Source organism: Prionailurus viverrinus, chromosome A2 (genome assembly GCF_022837055.1).
Source record: "Prionailurus viverrinus isolate Anna chromosome A2, UM_Priviv_1.0, whole genome shotgun sequence".
NCBI lineage: Eukaryota > Metazoa > Chordata > Mammalia > Carnivora > Felidae > Prionailurus > Prionailurus viverrinus.
In genome coordinates this window covers 48,730,875-48,754,937 of record NC_062562.1, presented here as the reverse complement: position 1 = coordinate 48,754,937, position 24,063 = coordinate 48,730,875, and the positions used below count along the sequence as shown (strand labels likewise).

The 24,063-nt window shown below is 39.3% G+C and overlaps 1 protein-coding gene across 2 annotated transcripts in view; it reads right to left on the bottom strand.

Moving 5' to 3' along the window:
• Window positions 1-24,063, bottom strand: part of GRM7 (glutamate metabotropic receptor 7) — an 862,204-nt gene that overhangs the window by 157,510 nt on the left and 680,631 nt on the right. The gene's annotated exons all lie outside the window — the stretch shown is intronic.

Sequence of the window (24,063 nt, the reverse complement as noted above, 5' to 3'; positions counted from 1 at the left end):
TGTGGTTGGGGCACCTGGGTGGCTCAGTCGGTTAAGCATCCAGACTCTTAATTTCTGCTCAGGTCATGATCTCACAGTTCGTGGATCAAGCCCCAAATCAGTATGGAGCCTGCTTGGGATTCTCTCACCCTCTCTCTCTCTCTGCCCTTTGCCAGCTCGTGCTCTTTCTGTCTCTCAAAATAAAGAAATAATAATAATAAAAAAAGTCCCTGTGGCAACTGTTAAAAAATACATATTCTCTATTCCTACCCTACACATTCCAAGTAAGAATATACTAAAAGGAAAAAACAAAAAAACAAAACAAACAAACAAACAAAAAAAAAACCAACTACCTTTGGATCTTTAACAAATCTTTAACAAATGATAAATCAAAACACAAATTTTAAGTAATGTGAAATGTTACATGCATCTCCCTTATCAGCTGCTTTTTAAAAATTTGTTTTAAAATTATTTTAGGTGATATTGCAATGTTGACTACCTTTCCTAAAATTCTGTAGGCATCACTGCCATTATCAATGAGAAATTTTGAAGCAAATTCATTTTAGTCTATTATTTACCACATAAGAGTAATAAGGTTCATTACTGAAGGGTATATAATGGTAGTTGGCCATATCTAAGTAATTGGTAAGCATTTGAATAAAAAAAAATATGGTCTGGAAACCTTTCAATATTGGCCACATACCTACCTATTCAGAGATGAAATTTAAAACTAAAATACCGTATCCTAGAGGAGGATGAATGTTGATTTGCTTTAATTAGAATAGTGGTTTTCTAGAGGGGAATTCATAATCAACAGTGTTCTGAGAAATAATGTCATTAGAAACAAAGAAAAAGTAGTGTCGGGCTGAAATTTCATTGTAGCAGAGATCTCTTACTTGTCAGCACACCATCTACTCTTCCTCTTTCCTGATATTGGTTCCTCAGAACTCTTTTCTACATGCTTGCTGTGAGATGAAACTTACACTGAAGCTCCAGGGGTTGCTCACATGACCCAGTCTTGGCTAGTTAATGTACAGCAGGGGTTCTCAAGCTTGAGAATGCTTGCCTAGGAGGGTTCCTTACCACCCAGTATACTGGGTCCCACAGTAGGATTTTTTGACTGGGTATAGAAGGGATCTGAGAATAAGTATTTCTAACCAAATCTTTGGTGATGTTTCTGAGGGTTATCTAGGGACCACATTTTGTCAAAAATGGATACATTCCAACCTCCTAGCCACAGAATATGGGTCAGGGATGGGATTGTTATAGAATGGAGAGGAATTTAATTTCATTTTTACTGAGATTACATGTAATAAAAATCTCTCATTTTTGTTGGACTAGCAGTTTGTAGGATATAATGATGCCAGTGTGCAAGGCTATAAGAATGAAGGAGTTTCTAAGAGAGAGAAGTCAACAAAAAGAAAAGCATTACTGAGAAAGAGAAAAAGAGAGATCACTAAGGAGCCTGTTTGAGCTACTTGAGACAGCCATGCTTGAAGCATGCATTCCCTAGACTGTGCCATTATACAAGCCAGTAAATTCTGCTATGCTGAAACACTTTCAATGGCATTTGTTACTTGTGATCAACAGTCCTGAAAAACACATGTATTAAATAACTTAAATAAAAAATATAAATTAAATATGACTTTAATTAAGTCAGAAAATTAATTCATAGAATAAATGCCAATGAACAAATTTAGCTGAAATTCCCCATACCTTTTTTTTAATGTTTATTTTTGAGAAAGAGAGAGAGAGAGAGAGAGAGAGAGAGAGTCAGAGCACAAGCAGGGGAAGGGCAGGGACACAGGGAGACACAGAATCCAAAGCAGGTTCCAAGCTGTCAGCACAAAGTCCATGGGGCACCAACTGATAGCCCATGAATCATGACCTGAGCAGAAGTCAGATGCTCAACTGACTGAGCCACCCAGGCACCCCTTATCCCCCACACCTTTTTAATACAGTTGGACTAAAAAAATAGGATAGAAAAATACTGGAAAATCTGAGGCTTTTTAAAAATGCATAATTTTAAGAGATGAGGGGGAAAGCAAACTAATTTATCGCTCTTGGAAGTTTAGTACTGTATTAAAACAGAATGCAATGTATAGCAGGGTGTGATACTTGCATCAAAACCTGAGTTAAGATCCACATTCAAAATCTAAAACAAATGTAGTTAACTGTGAAAAATAATGGCTCAGGGATTAAGCTTCATAAATTATCATAGCCTTGTAATGGTTGAATTTGAACTTTAAGCAGAGACCCAAAAATCTTCAGATGACTTGTGTAAACCCATTTGCCTCAGCACAAAGCCCAAGTCAGTACTAATAAATCTAACTAAATATAAAACATAATCATCTCTTTCTCAACATCATGATTTTTGAGGCAGTAAGTCACTGGCAGCCATCCCAAAGTCATAAAATTAAGGAAATAATTTGTAATAAGCGATAAAAAGATACACATTAACTTTACAAATGTCAAACTGCGAGAAGATGGAACCTAAAAAATTGCTATTATTAATACAAATGTTTCCAAATGTCAAATTAAAAGGTCCTACTCCTGGTTAGTAAGAAAGATTAACCAAAAAAAAAAAAAACCCAGCAACCTATAAATATATTTCATTAGCTAAACTTCAGATTGCCTAATTCTAACACTAGTAGATAGTAATATGCCATATGATTAAACTTGATCTATGGGAATAGATGAAGGGCCATACAAATATAAAAGCAAATTATCATTATCTGTAATATTTTACAGCCAATTTCAAATGTTGCCAGCTACTTCTTTCCCCTTGGAATAAAATAAAATGCCCAGCAATGCTGAACAGCTTTTTTCCACCCTTAACTTATCCAAATATATACAAGAGCTATAACCACAAACATTACATTGACTGATTACTTAATTTGTTTTCAATTTTCATTTAAAGTACATCTCAACTCCGTTTAATTGTATATATTACAGCAACAAAGTTGCCTCTTGCAACAAATGAACAAAAGTCTAATTTACTCGCTTTGCCAAAAAAATCATTATTGAAAATATATCGTGTTGAATGAAGATACCAAGTAACCTTTAAAAGCTCTAGTAAGTGAGAATTATTCTAAAGCTATACATATGATTTGTGTATATCTATACCCATCCACACACACTCAGTGGCTTGTTTCATAAGAATAAACAGTCAGCTGCAAATGCCCATGGATACTTATTAAAGGGAGAATACTCATTTAGGACTATGAATATTCAAGTATAGTGTCAATTTTCTTTGCCAGAGGCTAGTAGGAATGTAGATTTCTATTCTATTTTGATGGCTGCAACAAAACCAAGTTTCCCTTAGCTGGAAAGCCAAAGTGAAGGTGCAGAAAGATTAGAAAAAAGGGCTAGGATGTTTACTGCCATCTTCTTTAGAAGATACAGTTCTACATTCCCTGATTAAGGACGCATTTTCCTCCCGGACACCATTGTTTATAGTCATTGGATACTGGGTCTGCTCAGTAGCTGGCTCATGGGGAAGAGATGTTGAAATAGATTATATGGATAGGCAGATCAATTGTTTAGGAAAGAAATGTAGTTCTGGGCAATGAAAGCAAACATAAGCCTGATGTCCAGTCCTAGGAATGTGGTTCTTCGCTCTTAAAAGAGATACAAGGAAGAGATCTATGGTCTTTAGCCTTTGAACTCTGATGTGTACAAACATGATGTATGGAACTGCAGCAGCCACTTTTTAACCATGAATACAAGCTTATGGGAAAAAAGCCCATATCCTGAGGATAGAAAACAATAGATAAAAAAGAATTTTTGTCTTTGATGGTGCTGAAATAATTTCTGGGCCCAAGATGGAGCCACTGCTGCTCAGGATGTCACCTCAGCAAACCAAACTTGGGTAAGTTCTGTGCCCCTATAAACAAGTTCCCCTTGACCAGACATACAGTGTACTCAGTTAGCCAGTCTCAGAATGCCAAACCAACTCTGAGCCTTCTTGGCCCAAACAAGATTGACTATATGGCCCCAGACTATCAGTTCTTTTCTGTTTGTCTTTTCCTTGTTGTTTATTCTTTATCCTGTTAAAAGCCTTCCATCCCATTTTGTGGTTCTCTGAAAGGAGACTGTCTAGTTCATGAAGTGTTTAAAGTTAGTTTCTATCATCTAAATGATCTTCATTAATCATTCTTTAACAGTACGATAATGACGTCACCAAATTAACCAACACTGGTGCTAATGTGCCCCTGAATTTTGAACATGAAATGATAAACTTTCCTTAGTCATTGGCCAATATTGCCTGCATAGTCAACTACTTGCAATGAAACATTCTAACAAATACACTTTTTCTTACTTCTGCATTTACTATGTGAAGACCTTCTGAGACTGTTAGACAATTAGCCAATAATTCAAATTCTAATAGGGATAGCAAGTAGCTCCAGAAGGAAAAGGGACTTTCAAACAACAAATGATCAGAAACACTTGTCTTGTCTCCTGGGAATGCTCTTAAAAGCGAGTAGGAAAGCCCCAGACTCAGACTATCAGCTGGGACTCCATTGCTCCTGGCTCAGAGAGGAAACAATGAAAAAGCACCTGTCAGCTCAAGTTCTATAGCACATGTGATTGGCAAAGAAAAATTGGGGTCTGGCTCTAGTAGAGAGTGAGCTACTTCACAGGGAATGTGCAGACCTTATAATCACTGGAATTTTAAAATAAAACCAAATTAGTTGCTGTCTTACTGCCAAAGGCAGAACTCAAACAAAAGCAGAATACACTGTTTGGTGTATCATTTGTATCTAGTAGAGATCTGTTCTTTTCCCCACATAGATATTTTCTATCTAAGTGAAAATTTTGTCACTGCAGAGATATTTTCTTTAGTGAAATTCCATTTGCATGTTTCCTACGCTTACTCTGTAGACCAAGCTGGCTGGTGCTTTTATTGAATAATTCTCTACAATATTATTTTTTTACTTATTAAAACCTTAATAGAATAAGCTAATTTTAAAAGAGCCTTCTTATTAAAACACTATTTGTTCATTAAAATATATTTGTCCTGTGTAATTTTTGGAAAGAGCGTTTTAGGAAAAATGAACAGGAATATTTAACTCTTGATATTAGAAAAGAGCCAGGTTTCAGTTCTGTGGGGGGGTGGGGGGGGTCAAGTAAGCAAGGTAGAGGGGTTACCAAGAGCTTCGCAAGGAATCATGTAGCAGCATTCAATGGCTTTTTCTTTTTTAAGACTCAGCTTCTATTTTTAAACCATAGGCAGTATGACTAGACTATGAAACAGAATTTCAGGGCTGCCATATTACGATAAAAACACTCATTAATTCATATTCTACCTATTCAAACTTTATAAAAGAACATTTTTTTTAAGAGAGAGAGAAAGAGAGAGAGAGGGAGAGAGCAGAGGAGGGGAAGAGAGAGAGGGAGACACAGAATCTGAAGCAGGCTTCAGGCTCTGAACTGTCAGCACAGAGCCCGATGTGGGGCTCAAACTCACAAACCCCAGAGATCGTGACCGGAGCCGGAGCCGGAGTCGGACGCTTAACCGACTGAGCCACCCAGGCATCCCAAGAATCATCTTTGTTTTTAATGTACTCTAGGAAGAAAGTGGCACCACCATATTGTTAGGAAAGGCTTTTTGCTATGGTAGAACCTGGGCATTCTCATGGAAAGATCCAGAGCTTCATCTCACCGCCGAGCCCCTGGAAGTCCAGGACGTGGATAAATTTATGGTGTCATAGAGATTTTATTTTGAATTAAGCCAGTGGTTCCTAAACCTGCCACACATGTGAATCACTTGGAGAGCCTCTAAAATTTTCAAAGAAGCATCAGTGTCTTTTAAAACTCCTCAGGTGAAATGTAGACAGGTTTGGCAACCACTGAACCACACACTCTGAAGAGCTGGGGTTTGGAAGAAAATCTTTGTGCTGTGTAGACAACTTAGTGACCACAGAGGTGGTCTTGCCTGGACTTCTATTCTCAACCTTACGATACAGTATCTCTCATTAAAAGTCAGAATGGGTCACATAAAATGCTCAGTGATACTCTGACAATTTAATGGGACAGTATGAAGCTACCGTGAAATTACAGAGTTGCATGGTCAGTAAGGTCTCTAGGCTTACGTTTCATTATGTCATTGGCCAAACAATTTAAAATGCCTACGGCAGCAGAACATAGAAAGTAAATGAATGGAGAGGTAGTGAGACATTTCTGTCCCCAAAACAACCAAGTCTAAAGGAACACAGTAAGATTATGCATACTTAGAAATAGATGTTAAATTATACATCAAGAAGAGATTTCATAATAGTTCTGCCTAAATGATCTGCACTCGCTGTTTCAATGCCTGTATTTCCCTCAAATACAAGCAACAGTGGGTGGGTGCTTGTTTTTAAGTGTATATAATTGAAACCTCCCAGATTAACTGAACAGTTTGCCCCTACAGTAAATCTAGGTTTCTCATTCTTTATGAAGCTTTTCTCTATTTCTAACTAAAAGGGATGACTAGGCTTGGTTTCAGAACTTCTTTTTTATCCTCCCCACCCCCTACTCAGAATATATGGAACCTTCTGATTTTTTTTAAAAGTTGATGCCTTTTTAAAGATATCATATACTCTAAGGGCCAAACAGTGCACATCTGCTGACACTAGTTAGCTGCCTCTTTCTGAAACAATACTGTCACTATAGAAGCCATCTCCTTACAGTGTATATGCTGACTACAAGTGACCACTGATCTATTCCCTCTCTGGGGACATTTCCCTAAAAGATGCTTAGCAATCAAATCTGGATCTAACAATAACATATTCTAATAATAACGTGACCATATTCGTGTGGATGCCTCAAAAATACCTCCCATTAAACTTGTTTAAAATTAAACTCATGATTTACTCAGGGACTGGCAAACTACTGCCCGTGGGCTGAATCCTGCCCACTGCCTGTTTTGTCAATAATATTGTATCAGAGCATCATCTCAGTTGTTCACTTACATGTTGTCTATGGCCAGTTTTTTGTTACAATGGCAGAAGTGAGTAGCTGTGAATGCATGGACCGCAAGGCCTAAAGTATATACTATCTGGCCCTTTATAGAAAATATTCACTGACACAGATCCAAAGAAAACAAAATGACAAAGCCCTAGTGCATGGCAACCTTATGTATCTGTAAACCATAAGTTTTGTCATCTTCAACATCTCCCATTCTCTTGGCCCCTCATAGTTAAGTTACCAACACATCGTGTGGATTTTACCTCTTGAAATCACTTAAGTTAATCATTTCATATAACAATCTATTTATTATATACAGGCACATCTTGATTTATTGCTCTTCCTTTTATGGACCTTAGGAGGTATGGCATTTTTTACAAATTGTAAGTTTGTGGCAACCTTGCACTGAACAAGTCTGTGGGCACCATTCTTCCAACAGCATTTTTCACTTTGTATCTCTATATCATGTTTTGTAATTCTCACAATATTTTAAATTTGTTCATATTATTGTATCTGTTATGATTACCCATGATTCATGATCTCTGATGCTCAATTATAATTGTTATGGGCCACCATGAACCACTCCCACATAAAATGGTGAGTGGGTTTTATTTAATTGATAATTTATTTAAAAATAAATGTTGTGTGTGTTCTGACTACTCTACCAGCCAGCTATTCCCCCATCTTCCTGCCTCTCCTTAGGCTTCCCTATTTCCTAAGACACAACAATACTGAAATTAAGGTAATTAATAACCCTACAATGGGCTGTAGTGTTCAAGGGAAATGAATTTGGCAGACTTCATTGTTGTCTTATTTTAATAAATTACCACAGCCATCCCAGCCTTCAGCAACCACCACCCTGATCAGTCAGGAGACACTGACATTAAGGCAAAACACCCCACCAGCAAAAAACCAAACCAAACCAAACCAAAAAAAACAAACAAAACAACAAAATAAACCCAAGTTGACAAATGCTCAGACGATGCTTAATATTTTTTAGCAATAAAGTATTCTTTAAATTATGTACATTATTTAAGACACAATGCCATATTGCATACTTAATAAACTAAAGTCTAGTACAAACTTCTATATGCACTGGGAAACCAAAAAGTTCATCTGACAGTATTTTCTGTGATATACACTTCATTGTGGTGGTTTGGAACCAAACCTGTACTACCTCTGAGGCATGCCTGCAAACTTTTTGGTGCTGCACCCTGTTTATTTGCTGAGAACAAAACAGAAAAAAAAAGTGCCTTAGAGAAATGAATACTCTTTTCTCATCTTTGCTATCACCATCTCCTCTGCAAAATCTTTCTGTGGAGTTTCCCCACCTCCCTTTTCCTGCTGGCTCCCTCCTAATCCCATTAGCTGCACTACAGCCAGAAGGGTCCTTTAGCATGCTGATTTGATCATGTCACCTTTATGCTTAAGCTCTTTAGTGACTTTTTGCTATAAAACATCCTAGATGCATCATAATCCAGCAGACACACAGAGCAATAGGCTTTAGCTGGCTTCCATGAGGGTTCCTGCCCCAGCATGAGTATGGGCCACAATATGCTGCTCTGTGATTCTTCGGTTCACTAAATTCTTACTCAGGAGGTCCCTACCCCCACTGAATTGGCTCCTCCTTTAATAAACTCTAAAGACCCCCCCTTAAAGAACTTAACACAATTTGTAATTATGCACATGTTACTTCATTAAGGTCTTAACTCCCAATTTATACATAAGCTTCTTGAAATCAGAGCTTCTGTCCACTTTATTCACTTGTTAGAAACTCAAAATCTGGGAGGAGGCTCCATAACATTGTTGGACTGAATGGGTGAATGGCAGTGTGAAGGACAGAGGAGACTGACCAGTCCTCTAGAACTGATTTTCCCCAGCCAAAATTCGAGTTTGATTCTAACTAACAATGAAAGGATCCCTAATTACGTATGTGAGTCTCCCTGTTTTCAGGTCATTTACTATACATCTATAGAGTGAAGGTTTACAGTTGAAAAGTCTTTGGCATTTTCTTCAGGGAAGAAAGGGAATTAAATAAGGAGCACTGAAATGCTAGGTAGAGGGGAAATTAATACAATTAACACATCACAGAAAAGGAGAAAAACAAGTCATGGACAATTTGCAGCCAAGGGCAAAACTTGATTTCAATAGGTCTCTGTGTCACCAGCTAGACCCCAAGACTTGGCCTTTACTGCCCACCTGCTCGTACTCACTAACCTCTGTCTTACATTTTTCCCTGAGCTCTTCTTTCTGGCTTTTCCCTTAACGCAGAGAAATGAAACCTGAAACCACCCCAGGTGATAGACTCTCCTGACAACACCTGCCTTAGACCTAGACCACCTAGACCTTTTCAGCTAAACCTGAGTTGTGCCTGCATAGATGGATCATGGAGTCACCTCTAGAATGACCTACAATTACCTTTACCTCATTGTAGCACTAAACTCTCCATCCAAGGAGTCTTAGCCTCATTTACATAAGATACAATGTAAGTATATATAAGCTTGTTTACTTCAGGCACATGTGTGACCTTATGCCCACCTCTACATAGGATGGCAAGGCTCCCCTATGCCCTCTCCCAGAGAATCACCACTTGGGAAGCCACTCCTCATGATCTCCTTGTTTGCTGCAAATAAAAGTTTTCATTGTGGGACAACTCAACCTAGTGCAGGTTCTGACTCACCAAGGAGTGAACTCATGTTGGCTCAGTTATACCTGATCATATAGGCAGAAAGAGCTAGGGGCTCCTAGGGAAATGAAGACAAGGTATAGCTTTCTTGACATAAGAAAACTCATTTTAGGCTTCTGGCCATCTTGTGATCTATGCCTGACTAGCACTACTTGCCCAAAGCACATTTCTTGCAGAACTTCCTGGAATATGTTGGGGCACCTGGGTGGCTCAGTCAGTTGAATGTCTGACTTCAGCTCAGGTCATGATCTCATGGGTCGTGGGTTCGGGCCCTGTGTAGGGCTCTGTGCTGATAGCTCGGAGCCTGGAGCCTGCTTCGAATTCTGTGTCTCCCCCCTCTCTGCCCTTACCCTGCTCATGCTCTTTCTCTGTCTCTCAAAAATGAATAAACGTTAAAAAAAATAACTTTCTGGAATATGTCAAAATTGCAGAAGAAGAGACCCCAGTAGATAATGATTTTAAGGCAAGAAAAGAATGTTAGAATAGCCACAAATATAATCATCATATCGGGGACAATAAATCAGTGGTCAAAGTTCCAGTGCTGGTTCAAAAGTAAAAATTGATTAACCTTATGCATATTCTTGAATTATCTTTGCAAGATTTAAAGCCCTGTGAGCACTCAAATACTAAACCAACAAAAGCCACAGAACTGATGATGCTGACTCTTGTGGAACCTCCTGATCTTGACTTGGATTCTGTCACCTTAAGATGACTTTTGCCCCACTTCCATGCTGAACTGCCTACCATGCAAGCACCCTAAGTTTAAAACTTCCCCAATTTTGTTGTTCAGGGAGATACAGCTTTGGGAAAGATCTTCAGCGTTCTCCTTGACTTGTTGCAAAAAAAATCCTCCCATTTCCTATTCCTTCGTTCAGTTGTATCTTTCACTCAACATCAACCAAGAGGCAAACCCATTTTGGAGTAACAAAATTTTCTCTGAATACTACCTTCTCCATTAGCAAGGTTAGCTACAGCTCAAAGTAGAAAGAGCATGATCTGTGAAGTCCAACTTTCCTGGGTTCAAAGATAGATTTCATTATGTCCAGACTTTATACCCAAAGGCAAGTAGACAATCAGAGTATCTTTTTGCCAAGCTTATCGGTTATGAAGACTGAAGGAGATAACATGTCTAAAGAATTAGCATGGTACCTGACACATTGTAGCTTCCTGAATAATTGTCATTAGAATATTCTAGGGCATCAGTGAGCAACTTAAGCCATGCAAAGAACATTAGGATGGCCATTCCCAATTCTCCGTTCACTCTTGAGTGCTGACTCTTCCAATGGAATATCACCAGCGATAATGCGATAGCGGCATTTCAGACTCTGCATCAAAAAGTGAACATAGCATTCTTCTTCCCTTTCTTGATTTCACCTACCCCCTCCAAAGTATCTTGGTATAGTGGAGTAGTTAACATGAATGTGGAACTCAGAGGCACATGTGCTAAAATCCTAACAGTAATCTTGGACAAGGCATTTATGTTCTCTGAGCTTTATTTTTTGATCTATTTATTTTTTGATGGTAAGAGTACATCCTAGACTTACTGAGAAAATTAGTGTATGTGACACACATTGTTTTACACATGGTGAAAACTAAATGAGTTATGTCTATTCAAATCATGATTAGTGACCATACTGTCACTTAGAAATTTTTTTTTTAACATTTATTCATCTTTGAGAGATAGAGACAGAGTGTGAGTGAGGGAGGAGCAGAGAGAGAGGGAGACTCAGAATCTGAAGCAGGCTCCAGGCTCTGAGCTGTCGGCACAGAGCCTGATGCGGGACTCGAACTCACCGACTGCGAGATCGTGACCTGAGCTGAAGTCAGACACTTAACCAACTGAGCCACCCAGGCGCCCCATACTGTCACTTTTGATACCTCTCTTTCCTTGCTCTCTCAAAAAATAACAGTTGCAAAGTTTGTTCCAGTCTTCTTCTGTGAACCCGTTTTGTCTTTGCCCCCAATGACAAGGGTCTACTAAAGTTATCATTATTGTGTTCTCTTACTTGCTTTCTGATTTTAGGTCTTCCCTTTCACTTCTTACTTTATTATTCTGGTATCTCTTTATAGCAGTTATAGTCAATGAAACATCCAGGCGTTTACTTCTTTGTCTCTCTCCACTTGAAGAGACCACATCCAAGTTGTTTCCTTATGTTTACCTTGTACCTAGAGGAGCCGCTCAAAAACTCTTTGTCATGAAGTTGCCTTCTTGGAAGGTGTGGGTCTATTGCAGCTTGGATTAAAATCCACTGCCCACCTGACACAGTGCAGACACCTGATTTTGGCAATCAAGTCCCTCCTCTCCTGCCTCATCTGCATTCACCAACCACCCTAACACCCATTACTCTTCTAGAAAAGGGCACTGTTTATGTTTCCCTTTGATACCCTGTGATTCCCCATTGGCACTCTTCCATTCACACTCAGCCTTTAGTTGTTATGCTTTCCTCTAATTCTTAAACAACTAGCTCAAATGCCCCAAATCTTCCCTGATGCCTCTTTGCTACAAATACACTCTCCCTTTGTTGACATCTCTTAGCATTTGTATCTGTACTATTCTTCTACCTCTTATACTTTGAAAACTGGGGCCCACCATGTATTTTTTTAAAACCCTTTAGAGCCTAGAAGGTGGACTGGAACCACCACAGATTCCATTCCAAGAAAGAACTTCCAGGATTAGGACATAAACGGATAAATCCTTAGGAGAAAAAAAAAATGGCTTCTTGTTAATGCCCTTCCAACACTCCTGTATTCATGCTTTTTGTTTGAGCCTTCCAACTCTGACTTGCTTAAATATGACAAACTATACAAGCAAGAACAATAGAAGTCCTCATATCACTGCTACTAAATCTTCTTTTCTAACCAGTTCAGCCATTCATCTTAGGTTTTCACACCCAAGGCAACTTGCAAATTGCTTTTCACCCACTCACCTGGGGTGAGTCATGCTATCTGCCAGGTAAGTGGGGAAGAATGCTGATCAGTTTACCATCTGAGACAAGAAGGGCTTTTGATTTGCCTTCTTTTTTTTTCTTTTTTCTCCTTTCTATTTTTGTAAGCTCTGAGTATTTTGCTTCCCTTTTCTAAACTAGAGGAAAGAAACTGTTTTATACTGATTTTTTTTTTTTTTAGGAAACTTACCCCACATTTCATTCTGATGAATACTAGCCCTGCAATATATTATTTTGAACATAGGAACCTCCCCCCACCCCAGTCACCTCGCATTAACCATTGCCATGTCAGGAGGGACCAACGAACAGTTTATTAAAGAGCCTGAGAAATCTTGCTGTTAAAAAGAGACTATGCTTTGATTTAAGACAGTGGTTTCTAATTCATTTGAGTGCAGAACAAGCATTCTTTACCCTTCTGTAACATCGATTTTCTCAACATCCTGCAGAATCTGTATCTGTCCAATAACACTAGGGAAAACAGTGACATTAGTTTATTAATACTTTGGGATCTAGCACCATCTTTCAGATCTTTTCCCTTCTTGGATGAGTGTAATCTGTCACATCATGGAAGGTCAAAGAACATGAAATGGATTGTCATCCATCAGGATGCTAGTTGGATCATCTTTGGCTCCCGTGAAGCTTCATTTCCTCACCAGTAAGTGGAGTTAGCTAATGGAGAAACAAATACAACTGTATATATAAGACTATTTAAAAATACTTAATATTCAATTAAAGTAAGTATTTTTATTTCTTCTGGGTTTTTTTCATAAGAAAGAGAATAAACTAGTATTCATGAATTTTTTAGCTTTCTCTTTTTCACTGCCTCCACCCCTTTGACCACACAGCCTTATTAACTGGCATGTCCTCTCCCCTACTCAGGTCAGCAAGACTGAGCCAAATGTGTCTTCCTGATGAACATCAGGCAAGCCAAACTAAAAAGTTAACCTTCATATTACAGGGCAATGGGCTACAGCTGCCTACACATTGAGCTTAAGGCAGCAGTGTTTAAACCATAAACTTTTCAACGATGAATTGGAAATTTACCTCTTTAAGAGACACCTCCACATTAATCCAAGGAAAAAACTCAAATAATTGGAATTATAGGCTCAGTTGTCAGCTCAGAAGATGTGGTAGTGACATATTTCGGTAAGAAGCCCTTTGGTATCGTTCACACTACATCTAAGTAAGCAGTCATCTACTGCCACTAAATTTTGTCCCATGCCATAAGGAGTTTTGCAGAAGGCTGTGGAGATGTTAGACTAATTAAGAAATGGAGTCTATGATGTCACACATTTAAAGTTCACAAAGCTAAGACATAAGTGACCTCTAAACCAAACAGGATATGGTATGGACTGAGTTCTCCCCCAAATTCCCATGTTGAAGCCCAATCCTAATGGGATGATATTAGGAGATGGGGCCTCTGGGAGGTAATTATGTCACTAATGTGGAGCCATCTTGAATTGGATTAGTGTCCTTACACAAGAGATCCCAGAGCACTCTCTCACCCATTCAGCCCTATGAGGACACAGTGAAAAGACAGGGGTTCCTAAACCAGGATGCAGATTTTCATCAGACACCGAATCTGCTGATGTTTTGATCTTGGACCTCCCAGCCTCCGGAACTGTGAAAAATCAATTTGTTGTTTACAAGCCACCCAGTGAATGATATTTGGTCATGATAGCTTGAATGAATGGGGACAGCATATTTGTTTATTTTTACAGGGAGAAGCGAGGTTATCTTCAGCAAGCAAGGCAAATGAAGTGTTTATTTGATTCAGCTTATCTAACCAGGAATGCTAGACAACTAAATAAAGGGATATGAAAAGTACTTTTTCATCATGGAAAGTGCCTACAGGACTGCAGGAACTATGATGTCTGGAAAGGATCTTTCACAGCAAAATTTTTAAGGAGACATGTTTTAAATCATCCTCCAGACATCATCTTGTATTTCTCCTGTCTCCTAATTCAAAGGCCACTAAGAAGCTCCTGTGCTCATGTACCACATTAAGCAATGACAATACAGATATGAGAAACACTTACTTCTTCTCTCTCAATAGGATTCTGGTGTCATGCTGGACATTTGCACGTAAATGTCACTAAAATCCAATGTAACTCAAGATATAATTGTGGCCCAACTGATCCTTGACTTGCCTTTGTAGGATACTGGAGCAGAGTCTCTGGATGAATATGCACTCTTTAGAGGGACAAAAGTGGGGAGAAAGCAACTAGGAAGAGTGAGCAGCTCAAACAAATCCAAGAAAGCATGAAAACACTCAATTCAGGGATGGGGTTGAGGATAAAGGGCTACAAGTATTTTAAGTTGAGCTGAAATACAGAGTACAAGTTAAAAATAAAGAAGATAATGTTAGAGACAGACACAGACAGGCACCAGATCATGGAAAATCAGTTTGCTTATTATTGATTCAACAACTATTTACTGTCTACCCAGTATACACAAAGTGTTGTTGATTAGGATATGGCTGATGATCCAGTTGGATAGGATTCCTTACCTCAAAGAGCTTAAGTTAGTAAGACAAATAAACAATACAACAAATAAAACATATATTATAACAAGTGTTAAGCAGGGAATAAATAATGTACTAATGCAAGAATAACAAGGGGGCAGCTCCTCTCCATAGATAAAGAGAAAAGGTAATTTTTAAGCTATGACCTGAAAGGTAAGGACACAAGCATGGGAATTACAGGGCTACTGCTAAGGCCCTGAGTCTGAGAAGACTGGCATGTTGTAACAGTGCCTCTCCAACTTTAATTTGTGAACAAATCCCCTGAGAATCTTGTTACAGTGCAAAGTTTGATTTAGTCCACCTAGAGTGGGACTGATATTTTGCATTTTTAACAAGCTCCCAGGTGACAGTGCTGGTCTAAAGACTACACCTTAACAGCAAAGTGTTAAGAAACTGAAGTCAGAATGTCCAGAGCCTAGATGTGGGATTAACAACACTCTCAATAAGGGCGGAGACTAAGAAGGAGATCAACCCAGAACTGTTGTGCATCCTACTATGAAGGATATGGTTATCAGCAAGGCTACCATTTATTTTCCTCCTTTATGGAGCAGTAGGGGAGAGTGAATATGGGAGCATCTTCCGGAAAAAAAACAAGTTGCTGAGTCAAGTCTCCTTTTTATAACAATGGGCTTCCTGGCAAACAAACCAATGGCAGCTGGAGATTTTTATCTCTGGGATGCTCCTATCCAGGATGTACCTAGTCAGTGTGAAATTGCTTATGTTAAACAAACCAGCTAGAATCTATCAATTTACAGGGTATGATATCCTAGAAAACACCTTGTAAGCTGTGTGCCTATCTAAGTTTAAAATAATGGTGTTTCATGTCCAGAAAAAGTTTTTTCTTTCTATGTAGCCACATAAATTACTTACAAACCTCATTTCTTACCCAGAGACCGAAGGCAAGAAAGGACCCAGGGGATGGTGTTGATACTTTCAGACCTCTCCCTACTTTGTCTGTGTCTCACAATTATTGGTAACTCTGGAATTCAAAGTAAAAAGCGTGTTAGTGGGTTTTATGGACATGAAGAATGTCCTCCCCAAATTCTTAAGTTAAAGCCCTAACCCTAATGCCATGTGACTCTATTTTGAGATGAGGCTTTAAGCAGATTATTAAGGTTGAACAAAGCCCCAAGGGTGGGGCCCTAGTCTGACAGAACCAGTGTCCTTATAAGATGTAAAGAGTCGCCAGGAGTGTGTGTATGTACACAGTAAAGGACACATGAGGACACAGCAAGAAGTTGGCATCTATAAGCCAGGAAGAGAGGACTCAGCAGACACCAAGCCTGCTGGCACCTTGATCTTGGACTCTAGTCTCCAGAACTGGGAGATAATACATTTCTGAAGTTGAAGCCACCCAGTGTGTGGTATTCTGTTACAGTGGCCTGAGCTAATACGCTGGGTAAAATCATTGATTTGTGCAAATCGGGTTTGACAAACTAATCCTCTATGTTAACTCACCTTTGCAGAGAAGTTGCAAAATAACCCCGTACAATGACTGATGACTCAAAGCTGTAGTACTCTGCCCTGGATATGTTGGGAGGTTTTGACATCAAAGAAAAAAAAAAAAGGAAAAAAAGAAACATACCCACATCAAGGCCGCCCAGCCAGAGGGGGTCTGATTTAATTGTTCAGGGCCTATATATCAGTAGATTTTAAAAGCTCCCCATATGATTCTTATGTGCAGCCAGAGGTTTGAAATAGTGGCTGAAATTATGTTTTTAAAGATGTTTCTGGAGACCCTGGATGCAGGAATGGCTTGTGGGAAGTCTGTAAATCAATGTGTGTCACAAACCTTGGGTTTTGTCCACCCCAGACCTGTTAGGTGATAAATTAGCACCACTTTCCCTTCATTTCAAACCTCCAAATGCTCCCTTCTGTCAGATCCCTGAACCTTCTGTGGGATGAGAAACCAAGCAGTGATGTAAGGCCCACACATCCCATCGATGCCTGGAGCACCAGGTCCCTCTGTAACTGCCCATTTTAATGAAAAAAAGTAACTGTTAATATATATGCATTATTGAAATGCACTCTCTAGTCTTTCTTGCCAACCTGCACATTTCTGTAATAAGCCATTTGTTCTGAGCTCAATTATTTTGTGATGTTTGATTAAACAAAATCAGTACCAAAATAATTCTATTAGGGTTAATTGACATCTTCTCGGAGGAAAATTAACCACTTTGTTGGACATGCTTTTAATAACAAGCTTCCCAGATTTCAATGGCCATATTTGAACACAATTCTTGAGAACTGCTCTGAAGATTGAATACAACCTTACAGATGGTTTTTACAAAACAGTTACCATGTGAACAGATCAAAGAATTATTCAGCCTTATAGACAGCACTATAATAATCATAAGACTTGGCAGCTAGGATTTATCTATTAAAGCCTTGTAATTAGTTTCTTAATCCAGAACTTGAAAATGGTAATAGTTTAATGCCCAAACTATGTCAGTAACATTTAGGTAATGCAATCTACTGAAATAGATGAACTTCGAATTCTCTTAGGAAATACAATGAGATGAAGAGGAAGTTAGTTTGCACCTGGGTCAGATAAGCTTTCTGAGCATAATAATACTAATCAATTTATTGTTGTTGTTGTTATTTATTATTATTTTCTTCCCTCCCTTTGGCTCCTGGCACTAGAATGTGGAATTCTCCTATAGCCCAGAAACACTCTATCAATGCTGGAGGCCTTCACATCTTTTCTTTTACTTTTTTCAATATCAGGCCAATATTTTTACTTGCAAAACCTCCTCAGACCTAAAACGCAGCCAGAAAATATTTTATTTAGCTACAGCCTATGAAAAAAGGTTTTTACTCTTCAATAATACAATTATTGTTATTGAACATGAACTGAATGCTAGGCATTAAATATATACAGTCTCTAATCCTCATTATAAACCATTCAAGGGAAGAATTAGTCCCTGGGCTTTGTGAATGAGGAAACCTGGGCTCTGGTGTTAAGGGTCTGAGTCCATAATCTTGATGGCTTTAAGGACACAAAAACAATGGGCTTTTAAAAATGTATTTAGACACCTATCTTTTAAAAATTCAAAGGGTACACAATCTCATACTACTAAGAGTTCTTTTCTTTACATTCTTGCAACCAAACTCCCAGAGGCAAACAAGCTTACTACTTTCTTGTACACATTTTAGTCGATCTGTAAAAATATCTTCATTAATTGCAGTGCTTATTTAATTTTGCCGTGTTTCCCTCCCGCCCAGGAGGAAAAAAGAGAAGAGCTCCAAGGGGTTCAAAACCGCAGTCATTAATTATTAATCCTGCTTATTTCTAAGGATTGTTCCCTTCTTCACTGGACTCTATGGCTCTCTGAGGTCACACTCAGATATAAAAAGATCTGCCTTGTTTGTAAATGGCTGGCTTACGGAAATGAAAAGGAAATTTGCATATTTATGCCTCTGTTCAGAATTATTTTTAATAATAGTAATTATAAATTATTTGAAGATTGTTAATGAGGTTAAGTCTTTTACTGTTATCAAGTATGTTTAATATGATGTTCAGTTACAGTTTTCATGCGCAAACTTGGGTCTCTAAATGTAGGCAACAATTCTAGTAGCGTTAACATGTCTTTACACACCCTCCTTCTTCTCCCTCTTCATGTGATCAGTCTATCCACCTCATAGAGGCCGGCCACATCTGTGCATCCTTGACCCTGGTCAAAGTGAATCTCTTTCTCTGACCCCGCTCAGAGTCTCTCTTCTCTAGAAGGCTCAGAGAAATCTTAGGCTTTCTCCTCTAAAGACCCAGGGCATCTTGCTTAAACTTCCACTGTGGAATTATAACCATCATCTCTCTAAGATTTGCATTTACATCTTCCTATAAATTCCTCCAGGGCTGGAATCCAACATGAAATAAGTACAGAGGAAATATTTTGTGGTAGAAAGCTTGCAGTAGATTTTGGTCTCATATAAGCCTGAGACCCAACACATATTTTCCTTATCTTTTATTTTGTATTGTTAGGCAAGTCAATAGATCTTTCAGAACATTTTTCTGATTCAATCAGTGAGGCAAGTGTCTGCCTTAAAAGTTTCTAGAAGATGAATGAACATAAATTAAAAGACTCCAAACACAGAAAGTGATGAATACATGGTAATTTATTTCCTTTTCCCTCCTTCAATATGTTTTTTTTTGAATTGACAAATATTGCCATTCTAGTTTTAATTTTAAATTAATTATAAAATATATCCTCAAACTTCAAAACTAGTTGAGGATCTGTTCGATCAGGCACTGTCCCTGTGAAAAGAATGGCTATGCCCACAGTTGAGGAATCCAGAATCCTTGGAGAGTGACCCTCCATATTGTCCTTCCCTAACTAATCTATCTCCAAGTCCTGTCAATTAAACCTTCTAAGTGCCTATCCTGGCCAACTTCATTTCTCACTCTCCATCTTTATCCCCAGAGAGTGAACTCTTTTCATTTCTCATGAAACCCTGGACTTTCAGAAGAATCTCCATGCTCATCCAAACACATCTGCTTGGCTCCATCTGCCACATACAGGTATCTTTCAAAAGGCTAGTCTAATCTAGTCACAGCAACCCAACTCTTCTCTGCTTAAAACCTATAAATGGGTGTGTTTCCATGCTCTTAAGCAAAGTACCATAATTTTAACTGTGGCCTTCAAGACATACTTTGTTGGCCTTATCCCAAATGACATGATCCCCTAGCTTTCTGCAAAGGCTTACCTGTATAGGAGATCTTTGAGCACACATGGCTCTTTCTGATAGATTCCTCTTCCCTAGCTAGCTCCTGCTCCATCCTGCAGCCCTCAGCTCCCAGATCACTTCTTCAAAGAAGTCATTCCTAATCTCTCATCTTGGTGAAATTCACGTATAATGGACTGATAGCATCATTCATTGTCACAGATGCAGTTTGATATGGTATGTGAGAGAGCATGTGATTATCATCTGCCTCCCCTACCAAGTGGCAAGTTCACTGAGCAAAAGGGCAATGTTTTGGTTCACCACCATATCCTTATCAGCCAGCACAAGGCCTAGCATCAAACGGACAACCAACAAAGATTAGTCAAATCAGTATGTAAACTAAAACTATACACAGCCACAGGTAGGAATAACTCAATGCTTACTACGTGCCAGGCACTTTGTCTGGATCACAATGGATCTTTATGACAAGTATTATGTCTCTTAAACCCTACTTTAGAGGGTGAAAATAATCAAACACACAACTTAATCTACGTTAATTATCCAAAATGCTGATTCCCCTTTAAACATTTCAGACTGATGACATAAGGGGCTGCTAGCTGTTCCACTGTGTTGAGTAGTGATTCTGCTCCTTAACTGCAATTGTCCACCTTGAATATAAGTACCAATAATTGAACATATCTGCCAATTCAAGATTCCTACTGCCTAACAGACCACCTGGGATTCAGGCAGTCATAATAATGTTTTAGTTTTCCATGAAAAGATACATAGACTGTGAGGACTAACAGTTGGAGAAAAGCAACTTGAACCTACCATATTATGTGACAGGAAAGCCCAATAGCTATTTACAAAATTTGTGTAAAAATGAAAGCCACACATCTACCCTGTCAGAGTCCTGGTAAGGAGGCAGGCACGGAGCCTGATATAACCAGGCAAAGGGAAGGGAAGAGATGATAGGGCTGGTTAGCAAAGGACCACGTGAAATGTCACATTGACATGGAAATGGACATATGGTACTGGAGAAACAGTAGTGTTTTCTGCCGCTCTGATTTAAAATTCTAATTCCTTCAGGTCTTGCCGTATCATTACTAATGATCACCACAATAATAATTTAAAAGAATGATGTGCTTGGAATAAACTAATCAAACCCTATGCTAAATGTTATTTATAGAGTGTATCAGGTATTCCATGTCACTGCTCACAAAGCAGTGCTCTGTTATTGTCATCCAGGTTTCACAGATGAGAAGAGGGAGGCATGGAGAGTCTGGATCACTAAAGCCAACCTGCTAGGCTTGCAAGAGGCAGAGCCAGGAGGAGACCCAGGCAGCCTGACTCCAGAAGCTATGTTCCTAACCAAAGTCACACTGGGCAACACTGTACTTGACCACCTTATTCTCTACATTTTCATCCTTGAGGCAGAAAACAAGCGAAGGCTCTTCCAGGCACACAGCTTGTCCATGCTCAGCCTCCCTTGCATTTATGCTATAAGCAGACTGGTGTTCATTATTGGCAGACCTTCCCATAGAGCCGTCCCCTCCAATAGCTGCCTTAGTGCTGTCCACCTGCCACATAAGGGAGGAGGCCCTAGAAATGGCAACATGGATGAATGGACAGTCTGGGCACTTCAAAGACTGAATGGAACCCAGGTCCTTCCATCTCCATGCCAACCCCAGTCCACAATGTCTAACCATCCTGGCCTGTGACCAACGTGAGAAAGAAATCATTATTATGCTAAGCAGCTGAGATGTGGGAGTGGTTTACTTTAACTAATTCAACAGTGTTCCGGTCCTCTACAGCACTGACTGGCAGTTACAATTTATTTGTATGTTATTTACTTACTGCTGTCTTCTTTGCTCAATTGTAAGCTCTGTGAGGGCAGCGACCAAATCTATTTCATCTACTACCATAGCTAATAGCAAATGCCCAGCCTGCAGCAAATACCCGGTAATATTTGTTAATGGAATATTGGGAGGGTGGGAAATGAAGGCAACTAAGTGATCAGGGGTCATGGTCACAAAGTGCTCCCACTGCCAGTGACATGGGAACTGTGCTTAATGAAATTTAAATCAAGAATCAGAAACGCTAGTGTCTTTAAGTGTATTCTTAAATGAAAACTTTAGGTTCAAAGGTTGTATATATTCTTCCCCAAGAGAGGTATTAATATAAAATTAGAATGCAGCACCAAATTATGTCCCTAGATCTGGTAAAAGTCTACCCTGCATGGCTCATAGAAGGTTTGAATGGAGGGTGGGGTCCTAGAAACCCACACTCAGGTGGGAGGCCCCTACCCCGTAGGACCGCTCTCCTTTAACTGACTTACTGAAAACACACTGAGAATCCTTTGAAACGGGACTATGGTCTCTCCCTGCTATCATAGCCTCCCCAAGACGATACACTAAATGAATGGAAAAAAAAAATCTTCCTGAGAACCCACCCTGGACTAGCCACTAATATCATTCACCTAATTCCCCACATCAATCCTCTGGAACAAGTAATGAAATAATCATAACAATAATAACCAGAAAAATAATAATTCTAGTTTCAACCTACTTTCTATTATGGACTAGGCATAGACAATGCCATACATGCTACAGACTTTACTACATTTAATTATTGCAACACATCCAGGAAATAAATGCCAAGAAATGTTAAGGTTCTGAGATTTCACCCTACTTTTAACTAGCAAGTTAGCCTACCACAGTCTTTTGGATGCTGGCAGAAGATATGCAAGCCCTGGGTCAGAGACAAAGTACCATTTACTATTCACAGTAATACCAATAACCAGAGTCACATCATTTGTGCTGGTTTCTGGGGCCCCAATTCTCACAGGGTGATGTGAAGAAGGGCCAGATAGATGCTGTACACGCTGTGGTTTGCATTACAAATGAAGGACCTTGAGTTTAGAAAACCCCAGGATCTCACAGGGCCTGCACACATATACCTTCCAAGCTCTAACATGGACGGACATTATTTTTATTTTCCTGGACAGAAAACAAATCTTTCATCTGCTCTATAAGAAGAAACTTGTGTCTTCCACAGTGTTCATGATATAAATATCCTTGAAAAAACCAGTCTGGAACAAAAGCTGAATTAATTTGTTCACAAAACATGCAGAAATGTGACAGACCCATGGAGATTTGTTTCCTATTTTATGAATGTGATAACAGGTCTAGAGTCATTGAGTAATTTTCCCAATTAACTTACCATGACTGGGAAGAAGAGAAGCAAGGATTCCAACTTTGGTCTAACTACCTCTAAAAGCCACATCCTAACTACCATGCAACATTTTTTTCTAGGTTTTCCTGAGCAGGAGACCAGGGCTTAAGGAATGAAAGATAAAGTCCCTCAATGCTGAAGGAGATTGTGAGGAAACTGAGATTTGAGTCCACACCATCCAACTCCAGACCTGGTGGTGTTACCACCACACTACAGCTACTGACCAAACAAACACCAGCATACGTGAGTTTTCGGCAATGCAGGCAAAGTGAATACAGCCAGGCAAAGTGAACACAGCCAGGAAAGGTGTGGAGAAAATGGGAGGCACAATTTACTCAGGTGAGGTGGGAAGGCCCCATCAGGGTCAAAGGAGAGAGACAGAGGCAGAGAGAGAGAAGCTAAGAGGGTGTGACTGGACTTGAGCTTGAAGGTTGGTTTCTACTTTACAGTGTCTAGTTTCCGTGCAGCCATCTAATTCACATGCAGATTGTCAGTATTGTGTTTGATGGACAAATCTTTTGAGAGCAGACTTGCCTCTCCTTTTCAGATGAGCTTACCCGCTTGCACCATCCCATACCACAATTGCCCCAGCTACCCAAAAGCTTAGGCAGGATGGCCACAACAAACAGATCTCACCAGTCATGGGAATATAGGCTCCATCCTTGGAGGTTTGTAGGTGATGTCTACAGGCTTTAAAATGAAATAAGCCAAACCTCCACATAGGAAAATGAGAAAAGAATATGAAAAGAGAACTCATTTAAAAAAAAAGACAAGGGAGAAAGGGGAATGGCTTCTAAACCTATAAAGAGAAGTGAGGGCCCCTCAGAGTAACTGAAACACAAATTAAAATCCCATGGGGACACCATTACTCAGCTGTCAGATTGGCAAAATCCAACGCTTCGACCACTCAGTCACTTTCTTGGGATGCCAGGAAGCAGACACTCCTTATGTTGCTACTGTTATAAAGAATTACTCATTGCAGCATTATGCAATGGCAAAAGATTGGTTACAACCTAGGGGGCAATGAAATAACTGATTAAGTAGAGTCCATTCATATAATGGAATACTCTTCAGCTAGTATT